We start from the raw sequence: 12,767 nt of genomic DNA on the forward strand, positions 1-12,767 counted from the left end.
CGGGCGAGATGGCGGGCGCCTGTAGTCCCAGCTACTCGGGAGGCTGAGGCGAGAGAATGGCGTAAACCCGGGAGGCGGAGCTTGCAGTGAGCTGAGATCCGGCCACTGCACTCCAGCCTGGGCGGCAGAGCGAGACTCCGTCTCAAAAAAAAAAAAAAAAAAAAAAAAGAAAATCTGATGACACACACAAATACATTCTTCTCTCCATAAAACTGCATGTAATTTCAAGGCATTAAAAGGTACCCCCAAGTCCATTAATGTACCCCAGATTAAGATCTCCTGCTCAAATAAGAGAGCTTTTCCTGAATTCTCCTATTCATTCATTCACTCACTCACTCATTCATTCATTCATTCTAACTATTCATTTATAATTACCAATTGTATGTAAAGTGCTTTTCTATGGTGGAAGGCATGAGAATAAAAGTGAGAAAAAAGTGGATACTCATGGAGCTTACTTTCTAGTGGTGAGAGACAGGAAGCAAATAAATTCAATCTGATTATTATTCCAGAAGAGGAATAATACTAAATGATAGTTATTAATTACAGTAATAAGTATTATTATTCCAGAAGAGAAATAATCTAGCAGAGAAGTCTAGATAATGTTCCTTCTTCCTGTGATAGGGGCAATTCTATCTTTAAATTATGAAACAATTCAGGTGAACATGTGGATTTTCTGAAATTTTTCTTTCAGAAAGTCTACAGTTTGCTGTGTTTCACAGTAATCAAGAGCACAAGCTTGGGAGCCAGAGTCTAACTTTTCTATGAAATATCTGTTTCACCCCTACCCCAGAAAGTTAGTTAACCCTCTATATGGATTGTCACCTGTAAAATGGTAATAATAATCCTATATAATTTATCCTTCTTACAACAACTCTACTCAATGAAATAAAGTATGTAAAACACCTAAGGCACCTGAAATACAGATTTTGCATAAATGGGGGATCATTTGTTTTGTTTTTTTTTAATTTTTTTCTTTCTTTTTTTTTTTTTTATTATACTTTAAGTTCTAGGGTACATGTGCATAACCAAACAATTGCGGATTGCCATTCTCTCCTGAAGTAAAGCTCTTTTGCATGCTGCTTAACCATGGGGAAAAAGGAAGTGTTCTGTCACATGTGTTGTTTTAGTCAGAAAAAGAAGGAAGTGGGACGTGTCTTACAAGGCTGGAAGAGAAGGAGCTGGGCTGTTTCAGCCCCACCAATACATACTGGTTGATGTTTCATCTCTCTGTCCCTATTTTGAGAATCATTCTAGATTTTCCTGAGATTTGGATTCGTGATGTCGTGTTTCTGCCTTGAAGGCAGAATCTCCCTTACCCAGCCTCTTCCTTCTGTTTTCTTTTGGGTCTGTGCTTTGGAGAGTGCTTCCCTGGCCTTGTTTTCTCCTCTCCCTCCTCAGCCCTGTCACTCAATTCCCCTTATCCTGCTTTCTTTCTCTTCATAACATTTAACAGAATTTTTAATCTCTAGTGCATAGAACAGGGCTGGGCACTAGCAGACACTCAAGGAAATATTTATTGGACAGGTCAATTTATTGAAAATCTGTATTCACGAATTTTGGACTTCCTGCCCACTTGCTGTTAGGTGTGGCTCAATTACTCATTTTGACCAATGAGCTGTATTGAGTGGAAGTTACAATGTATCACTCTTAGGCAGATCCTTAATGAGCCAGGGCGAGCTATTGCTTCTCTTTCCTTCTGTTGTGTAGCAAACCATGTGTGAGATTGTGGCTGCACTGTCATCCCAAGTCCCAGAGTGACTACAATGAGTGGAGCCTCCCCTAATTTCTCTTGAAGGGCATGTTACATAAAAAAGAAATAAATCTTTACTGTTTTAAGCCACAGAGCCTTGTGGGTTATTTGTTACTGCAGCATAACCTAGATTTTCCTGACGGATACAAGTGCCAACCTTATAATTTAGTCTTCTTACTCTCTCTCCACCAAAGAGATCTGGTAACACTCAACCTCAAATAAAAAACCTATGATTAGAAAAAAATAGATGTGGCATCTTAGGTCACATCTACAACTAATTTATTCACAAGACATCTACGGAATGATCAGTGGTCAGTTCCTACTTCATGTACCACACTTTAGCACTGGAGAATGAGATGAAGTTTTGGAAATCATTTCCTTAAGGTAGCAGAGGTTTCTCCACATGAGACCTCCCTACCCCACCCCCATCCCCAGGCCCTGTGCTATTCGTTCTTCCTCAGCCTCCGCTGCAATGACTAAATCTGCACAGTCTCTGACCAACTTAACTCTTTTATGTTCATAAGATAGATAATTATCTCAATGCTCAATTTCAGATTAATTGAAGTGTTGGTGTAGTAGGAAAAAAATAAAAGATTTTGCATCAGAGAACTTTGGTTCAATCCATGAACCAAAAACCTCCATGATCTTGAGTAAATTGTTTAGTTTTTCTGAACCAAAGGACCCCAATTATAAAATTGGGATGACAATGTGAGTCTAATAAAAACCCTTGCAGATAGATGGGTTTTGGAATTCAGAATTTTTTTAGATTTTAGAAAGGTAATATGTTGCATATGATGCATAAATTGAAACAAAGCAAGCAAGACCTGGAAAGCCCTCCAAAAGGAAACACTTTCCTATTTCTGCAGCAAAATGTATCATATTCAAGTAAATGGGGTAAAGACTATGAAGAGGCTTTGTCATTATGTGAGTTTTCCCAGAACTTTTGGTTTTCAGAGTTTTAGAAAAAGATTATGAACAAGGTATTGCGGGCCTGTAGCTGTATTTTAGGTTGTTACTATTTCATTATTATGTTATTATTTTAAATAATATGGTATTATCTCATTTTTGATGCATATAAAATGAAATAAAATAATGTACATAACAATAAAATCATGTATATAAAAAGGATATTGTGTAGAATGTATATAAAAGGGACATTTGAACAATGTCACCATAAAAATGAGAATTGTTATATTCTCACAGCACAGAATTAGTAGTTCATTCAATAACGTTCCACATAACATTCAAAAATAACAATAATATGCAGTCAGTATCTACATGTTAGTCATTTCTCTAGGTGCTAGCACTTACGTTACCAATAAATCAAGGCTGTATTTCTTCTCATCAATCTCTTTCCCAGAAGATGCATGTGCTTCTGTGTAATCCTTTTGTCTTAGTCTGCTTGAGCGCTATAACAAAATACTTTAGACTGAGTAATTTGTAAATAACAGAAATTTATTGCTCACAGTTCTAGAGGTTAGGAAGTCCAAAATCAAGGTGTCAGCAGATTTGGTAGTGGTGAGGGCTCACAGATAGTGCCTTCTGGTTGCATCCTCACGTGGTGGAAGGCATGAACAATCTCCCTCAAGCGTCTTTTCTAAAAGCACCTATCCCATTCATGAGGACTCCATCCTCATGGCCTAATGACTTCCCAAGAGCCCCAGCTTTTAATACTATTGCATTGTGAATTAGGTTTCAACATATGAATTTGGAGAGAAACACAAACATTCAGACCACAGTAACTTTCCTACATGTGCGCACACACAGAGCCAGACTTTTGATAGTTTCTTATGCTTATTAAGATACTTTATTATTTGGGGCTTTAAAAAATATGTCAGATAAATTAAATTCTCTACTTTTCAGAACAAAGTCCTAGAAGGTCTTCTGGTGAGTCACATTCTGAGCAGGAAATCTGGCATTGAGGCATAATTAACATTCAGGTTGCCCCCAGTTTCTATGGAGATGAGTCTAGCCCCTCGGGGGAGTAGTGATGGATGTGTAATCTCCAAGATAAGTAACTGACAGGTAAGAAATGTTTCTTTCTCAGATGCATTAATTATTCACATTCATTATTCATCAAACACTGAGAATTTCTATTTGGAAATTGGACCAAATAGAGATATTCTCCCTGGTCCACCTCTGGTAATCAAATTCTTCCAGGGACTGCTGGGAGTTTGAATAGGTCTGCTGTTTGGTCTAGTTTAGTGGCAGGTGTTTGTTTAATGTCACCAGATGATGGAATAAAGACTAAACACCTTGTGGACTACAGAAGCAAAGACTATCATGGGCTTCATCCTCTCCAGGCACTGGTATTTCCTTCTTATTGTTTTCTCCTTCTAGAATGTAAGCTTAATAAGAACTCAGACCTGCCTGTCTTGTTCACCAATGTATCTCCAAGCTCCTATAACAGAGTATAGACACGTGATACATATTTTTTGAATGAACGAATGAGATTTGGGTCAGGGGATGGCAAAGTCCATCAGAGTGAATGCATATATGAACTGTCATATGGGAGATCCAGCCCTGGTTCTTTAATGGGAATTGCTGTCCACACCCTTCCCTGGCTAAGAGAAAACATACGAGGAGGCATAGAGAGAAGTAATTGGGGCAAGACCCTTAGTCCTTTCCATGATAGGCACCTCTTGGCACATCCTTTAAGTCAATTCTTATTGCAAACACTGCCTTTTTATCAGTGTATCTGAACGTAGACCTGTACTTTGCCTGATATATATCCCAGGACCACGGTCAGTCAAGAACTACTGATGGCCCCAACAAGCCAGGCTGTGAAACCACACACAGTGCCTAGTCTCAATATAGAGCCATGGCCCAAGGTCAATTCTCTAAGAATTAATTTGAAGAAACAAATTCACTGAATGCCTATTTGCCTAATGACCAATTTTCCAAAAACATGCTTTCTGTAATAGGATTGACTTAAAAAGTGGGCACCCATTGGGGTTCTATGGGATAGTTTCAAGGGCCTTTGAGTTTTCCAGTAGTGTCTTTTTTGCTCCATTAGTCTTAGCTTCATTAGAACCACCTCTTCATGGCAAGTCAAAGCTTCATGTTTTATAGGTTTTTGGATCTGCGACTTTTTGATATGAAGGTTTTTTTTTTTTTTTTTCAAATCAGGTATTGTGTATGTCTTAAATGTTGAGAATATTATAAAAGATAGAGCAGGTTTCTCTTGTCTAACACATTCTAAATCTAGTTTACTGCCTAAATACACGTTAACTGGTTCAAACAAATTAATATTTTGTTTTTGCTTTGAGCAAACCCAAAAGTATTTTAGGATCTAAATTATTAAATACAAAAGAAATGAATGTTCAGTCCCCCTGGACTAATAGGGCTAAGTGGCTAAAGTGATACAGTTGCAAGAAAGCCAAAAACTAATTGTGTTTCTTAGTAACACATCCTTTCATTCATTAATTAATTCAACATGTTGAGTCTCTTTCTGTTGCCAGGGTGTATTCTAGGTACTCAAAATGAAAGAAAAATAGGATATGTTTCTTACTTTAGAGACCATAGAAACTATTCTCCTATATTGAACCTTCTTGGTAAGAGGTAAGATTTATTCTCTTGAATTCATTTACTTTTTTTGGTGCTCATTCTTTTATCCCATTCTACTTTCTACTTTACAAGTATAACTTAAATGCCTTAACCATACTGATTTTTACCTTCATGGCCTATTCTAATTCTCATGAAAATGCCCTTTCTCATCTTACATATGCTCACCGTATCACTGGAGACCTCAGTTTTAGCCTCTCAGCTTTCTGTCCTTTCTTGCTCTGGCAGCCCCATCCCTTCAAAGGCCATATTAATCTGAAGGCCAATATTGAAGTCCTATGCTGTTACTTGTCAACTTGGATGCAGCGAGTCATCTGACCTGACCTGTGGACACAGCCACTGCATCTGTTGAGAGGACTACAGAAGTCTAATTCACAGAGTTACTGCAAGGATAATAGAACTGAGAGGACTGTGTGAGCAATAGCACCAATGTAAGAGTTATCATAGATTAACACACTACTGGTTCTGATGCAGCACATAAGACAAGTACCATGGGAATGCAGAAGAGAAAGCAATTAGGGAGATCAACAAGGTTTCACAAAGCAGCTATGGTGAACTTGGCCTTGAGAGTAGGGTTTTCCTGGTAAAGAAAAACATTCTAGGCAGAAGAAATAGCATACACAAAGACTCAGAGGCACCAAAGAGTCCTGTATATTTAGTGAATAATGAACAGAAATTGCCATAGATTAGATGATGAGTCATTGGTGTTAATTGATAGGTTCGGTAGAAGCCAATTCTTGAAGGGTTTTGTATGCCATAGTAAAGGATTGAGCTTTATTTAAGGAGCCACTGAAAGGCTTCATTCATTCTACAGATAACTTTTTTGGTGAGCCAGTGTGTGCCAAGCATGGTTGTAAGTACCCGTAATGCATCAGGATAATAATAAAAAAGAATATTCATGTACCCACCACCCAATTTAAAAACTAGGAAATTTTCAATCCTTATGTAAGTCTCTGTGTTTCCCTTGTCAATGAACTCCTTCTCCTTGCTCCCCAAAAGTAACCCAAACGCTAAGTTTTGTGTTTGTCATTTTCTTGTTTTTCATTTCAGTTTTACTCATATGTGAGGAAAGGAGCTTAAGAAATGTTTGCTCAACTGATAAATAAAGATAAAAATATATGCCCCTGTGTGGGTGGTCCCCAGTGCCCTTTCTCACAGATATTGCTTCTACTTCTGTCGTCATTATAATTCCAGTGCTCTCAACCAGTCTTCCATCCTCAGTTTTCTTGACTTATATGCTGGTGTATATTTGTATGAAATTGTTCTATCTACTATTGAAGTAACTTTATACAAATTACTCTCAGAATCCCTATTCTTTGACATAGCACCTATTTATAATTTTTATCTCTTCTTTCTATCTTTATCCATACGTAAGTGGAATAATCACAGTTGTAGATATTTTATGTTTTGTGCTTCAGTTTTTCACTTTGTACTGTTCTGTAGTTTTTGTATTTCTAGATAGTCTTTGTATTAATTATTTTTATGACTGCACAGTATTCTATCAAGCAAATATATTATAATTTGTTTGATCATAATTAAACTGCTGGATAGTCAGCTGCTTCCCATTTTAAATGATTGTAAGTAACATTGCTGCAAAAACCTTTTCACTTATAAGATTTTTTTGCCTTTTATTTCCTTAGGATATATTTTCATGAATGAGATTATTCAAAGGCTTGTTGAATTTTGTGGCTCTTGTTACCTGAGGGGCTTGCTTTATTTTTAACATAATTGTTTCTTTTTCTGATTATAAAAGTAATTAATGCTCATTTCTGAAAGATACAGAAATGTGTAAGGAAACAAAGAAACTCCCATAATCTTTCCCTACAAAGGTAACCATCATTACCTTTTTAAGAAATTACCTTAAATTTTTATTTCATCATTAACATTCTGATATATTTATTTCAACATTTATAAAACTGGAATTATGTTTTATTTTGTAACCTGTTTTTTAAACTTGATCATCAGCTTTTCCCATGCTATTAAATATTTTTCAAAGAAAGTATTTTTTAATGGCTACATAGTACTGGGTTGTGTGGCTGGGTATTAATCCCTTGTTATTTAACTTTTTAATGCTGTAAATGAAAATTCTTATATAAACCTTCATGAGAATTCTGATTGTTTTCTTAGTGCAAAAGTTTGGAAGTAAAACACAAAATGAAGGATACGAAAACCGTCAGATTTTGATCCATGCAGGAATCATGCTTCTTGAATCAGGGTAGTCCTTTGCTACCTTATACTTTGCTACTCCTATTGCTGCTGTAACAGATTACCACAAATTGCGTGGTTTACACCAGGAATCCCCAACCCCCAGGCCCCACAGCAGGAGGTGAGCAGTGGGCTGGTGAGCTTTACAGTCTGAGCTCCACCTCCTGTCAGATCAGCAGTGGTATTAGATTCTCATGGGAGCGCAAACCCTATTGTGAACTGCACATGCGAGGGATCTAGGTTGCATCCTCCTTATGAGAATCTAATGTCTGATGATATGTCGCTGTCTCCCATCACCCTCAGATGGGACTGTGTCTAGTTGCAGGAAAACAAGCTCAGGGTTCCCACTGATTCTACATTATAATGAGTTGTGTAATTATTTCATTATATATTACAATGTAATAATAGAAATAGAGTGCACAATAAATGTAATGTACTTGAATTATCCCCAAACCATCCCCCTACATCCTAGTCTGTGGAAAAATCGTCTTCCATGAAACCGATTCCTGGTGCCAAAAAGGTTAGGGACCACTGACTTAAGCAATACAATAATATCTTACAGTTGTGGAGGTCAGAAGTCCAAAATGGGTTCCACTGGGTTATAGTCTAAGTGCCTGCAGGGTGGTGTTCTTTCTGAAGGCAGTAGGACAAATCCATTTCCTTGCCTTTTCTAACCTTCTGGAGGCTGCCTGCATTCTTTGATTCATGGCTCCTTCCTCCAGTTTCAAAACTAGCAATGATGAGCCAAGTCCTCCTCACACTGTGGTCTCTCTGGCTCTCTCTTCCACCTACCTGTTCCATGGATCTTCATGATTACATGGAGCCCACCTGGACTTCCAGTGTTTTTTACATGCCCAGGCACAAAACAGGCACATGGTAAGCATTAGACAGATGATGTGACAGCACATCAGGTAGGAATGAACACAGGGCTGTGAGTTCTGTGGCTGTGACTTTTGGGCTTGGGCAGGTCACTCAGTTCCATTCCATCCAATTCAGTTGGCATTTGTAGCATCCTGTGACAGGTCAGGCCCTAGGAAACAAGCTGAAGACACAAAGAAAAGGGATACAAAATCTCTGCCCTCAAGTAACCTTCAAAATGTACCTCTCTTAAACATTAGGCTTTTATCTATAGAATAACAACAACAATTGTATTGATCCTAGTGGGCTCTCGTGGAGGTAAGATCCAATTAAGTACATGCAAGCAAACTGTAAAGAGCAATTCAAATGTGGGGAGTTCTTACTATTTTAAATGTTTGACAGTTGTTTTCCTGAAAAGATAAGGCAGCTTAAGAAGACGATGCATCTTGATAAACTTTTTCTCAATCTTCTGTAAGTGTAATCCGTGATATGATAACCACATCATTGTCAGAGGACTCCTGCATTTCTTTTTCTAGATGTTTATTGAGAGGTCTGGGTTGTAACTCTACCTCTGTCTGTATCTGGAGTGATACAATTTCCAAAGCCTGTCTAAAGGATTTCTAGTCCTGTGAACTGGCCAATACGATTTCTTGAATCATCGCCCAGTGCGGACCCAATTTATATTTGGAATTTCATGCCATCTTGAAGCGATATCATCCAGTGCCAGGGTCTTCTCTGAACTAATTGGGCTTTGGCAGTGATGTCATTCCATGGTGGGCGTTTGTGGAGATTATGGCAGCAACAACTCAAATCTCATTTTCGGCAGTGTGTGCCCATGTGTGCAAAGAGGCTGCTCTCTTCCCTCACGTGCAGTCACTCCGCCTGCTGAAGTTTCACTTGTGTCCCGTTTTGAAGACAGGAGATCAGTTAGCTATTTATACCCCATGGCTAGAAGTATTCCTCTCTTTCCACGCTATGTACAATGATATTTTCTGTTATTAATGTGGCTTAAAATAAAATTAGGCAAAGACATCATGAAACTTACCGAGCTTTTGATAAGTAGAAAGCAGTCATAGAATCATAGAGGGAAATACCTTCTAGGGTTAAAATTATAGCCTTTGGAAACAAACAAACCTGTCTGAATGGCTGCCCAGCCATTCCAGCTGTGAGTGTTGGACAACAGACTTATCCAAGCCTTGATTTCCTTACCTGTAAAATTAAGGTAATATCTTTTGCCTCCTTGGGTTGTGAATTAAATGTCACCCAGATTTATGGTTGTCTCCTATGTCTGCTGACTTTGCTGACCTCAGATTTTCTTTCTATCTTGCCAACAAATCTTCATGTTCCCAAGAGCATTAGGAATAAGAAAGAGTTTTCTGGTGATTTCCTAGGGGAGATGGAGAAGGTTTTGTCACATGTCCTACAGTGGGACTTTCACAATCCCCAATATCCCTTCTGAACACTGTCCTCAGCCTCTCTTCTATTATTTATGAACAATTCAGTCCTGCTCCAAACTTTCACACCATTGCACAGCCCATGGTCATGTTGCTGCTCAGCAGTTCAGAAGCCCTGCCATTAAATGGGCATCCACTTGTCTATCAGAAAATTTTTTTTTAGCAGTCATCAGATGTTACTTCACTATGATTTTTGAAGTCTCATCTCTCACTTCAAATTCTTTATCAAAATATTGCTTGCAATCATATTTGTTTTCTTCCCAAGAGGTGTTCCAAGGAGGAATATAAAAACAGCTCCCCCCATTTTGCTACATTTATTTTAAATTATACAATACATGCAAAACGTTTAGCACAATGCCTGCACCAACACAGTACATACTCACCAAACAAAGGCTTATTTAAAAACAAACAAACAAACAAAAGCAAAAGCAATATAGCAAGATACATAAATTTGATATATCTGGAACAACCACACTACTTAGGATGGATGTCTTTGTTCCTTAACTATTAACATTCTATTAGAAAAAGTATTAGTATCCCTGAGCTAGAGATGCCCAAGGCACAGAAGTCCTCAAGGATATGTCATTTGAGGCTCAAACTTCCATCTGAAGACCTGGGCACATCTCTGCATAGACAGTTCAGTAAGCCATCATCTACCTCAAACTTACAAAGATATGGGGTGTAATATAATTTTATTAAAGAAAATAAATAATTGACCACCCTTCTGTCTTCTACAAGCAAGTTCCATTGACTCAAACCTCTACCTTCCACCCCCAAGGCACCCTGGTCTCTCAGTGTCCCTCAGTGAGTAGTTACTGATATTCTTAGCTATGTTAGTTGAGAGGTGTCTTTTTCTGAGTCATAGTAAGTCTGTTCAGACTTCCTTCCACCACGGTGTCACTTGTCAGCTATTCTGCTGGCCTGGTGACTTTTTATCCATTTAACTACAGAGAATATATTCTGGGCCAGACACTCAGCCAAAGGCTGGGGAGACAGGGAAGAAAACATGCTTCTCAGAAGAACCCACCTTCCAGTTACACAGAGAAGTCAGCTGCACAACAACTTGATGAGCTGAGTGTTCAAAGTGGGGCAGATGGGAGGGATTTATTTTGCTAAGGTAGTAGGGAGTCAATGGAGGTTTCAAGAGCTGTAACGTTTAATGTGGGCCCTAGGGGACAAGTAGGGATTTTGCTAGGCCATGAGGCAGATGATAGAAACCATTCCAGACTCTTCGGGTGTGCCAGAGGAATCCAAGTGAGAACTCTATGATGAAAGGGAACTCAAGGAGACAGAATTTAGGCCTTTTACTCTATCACACCTCTCCATCTGGAAACCCAGATATCTGAGCAAAGTATGGAGAGCTTTGTCTTTTCCTTTAATGGGGAAGACTACTCCCTTATACATGAGGATTCTTTTCCTCCTTATACAGTGATGGTAAATGCGTTGCCCAAGCTTGCATACTTAGTAAGTAACAAACAGAACCTAAATCCAGTGCCTGTCATAGGTCCTGGCCCCCACCATGCAGTCAATCATCAATTTTGTTGCATGAATAATGATTGAATAAATTAATAAATGGATGAACAAACTCACATCTCCAGATTCTTATATGGCATAATCTCTGCTACTTGGCACTTGTTGTTGTTGTTTGATCATACTACTAGCAATCGTTGACTGTTATCACCATACTTTGCAGCGTTACTCAGACCTTGGTAAATCCCTAAATTCATGAAATCCTCTATAACACATGCATTTCTCCCTAATATGAAAATTTTACACAGGAAGGGAAGTCTATCAAACAGCTTTAAATATTGCTTTCTATTCTTTCTGCCTCTAGTCTCAATTCCTTTCCATTTCTCTTGCCCATGGTTATTAGGGACTGGACAGAATCATATCCTGAACTGCACCCTTAATATCCTTTCCATGTGGCCATTCTATGGTCTGCAGGCCAGAGTTGCTTTTCTACCCCAGGGTTAGAGGCTCCAACTTGACTTTTCATCTTTATCTTTCATTTATTTTCATGTTCATTCAATACATATTTTTTGAGCACCTCTTAAAAATCAGACCCTATACTGGATACTGAAGATACAGGCATAAAGAGGACAGCCACACTGTCTCACCTCATGGAGCTCGCTATCTAGTGGAAGAAACAGTGAGAAATGAAAGTTATGCATATGATTGTGTAATGTTCCTTTTGGTAAGTGCTACAAAAGGGAAGTAAAGACACTTCCCTAAGGGGAGTAGGCAATGGCCCAGTAAAGAGTGGGGGAAAGACATTCCTGGCAGAGGCACAGCATGGGTAAAAGCCCTGTAGTAGGACAGAACTTAGATTTCCCAGATTTAGAAACGCTCACATGGCTGTAATGCTTGGATCACCATCAGTGTTCCAGCAGCTTCCTGCTGCATTGAGAGCACACTCCAAAGTTCTTACTCCAGTGAACAGGACCCCACATGGCCCAGAGCCCTACAGCAGCTTGGATCTCATTTCCTCACCACCTTTTCGCCAGCCTCATTTGCTATTCCTCAAAAGTGAGAAACAGCGTTCATTTTCCAGGCATCTATACTTTTCTCTCTCTGCCTATGACAGCTTCATACCAGATTCTTCATAGCTCACCCGCCATTCCATTCATATATGTGCTAAAAGCTTACCTTATCAAAGAGCCTTCTTTGATAGCTCTACCTACAAAAGCAACCTTCCCCCAGTCTCTGTCCCATTACTCTGTATGTTGTCCTTCATTGCACTCACCACCACCTGACATATTTTTATTTTATTTAATGAACTACAAGTGGCCTTCCATTACCTTGGAAGGGTCATGAATGAGGGTAGCTTGTTGACTGCTGTATCCCTAGCACTCAAAACAGTGCTTGACTCCTAATGGGCACGCAACAATTATGTATTTATTAACAGTTGAATGGAAAGGTTGATATAAGACCAGTTC

Source organism: Trachypithecus francoisi, unplaced genomic scaffold, assembly GCF_009764315.1.
Source record: "Trachypithecus francoisi isolate TF-2019V2 unplaced genomic scaffold, Tfra_2.0 Lachesis_group16, whole genome shotgun sequence".
Classification (NCBI taxonomy): Eukaryota; Metazoa; Chordata; class Mammalia; order Primates; family Cercopithecidae; genus Trachypithecus; species Trachypithecus francoisi.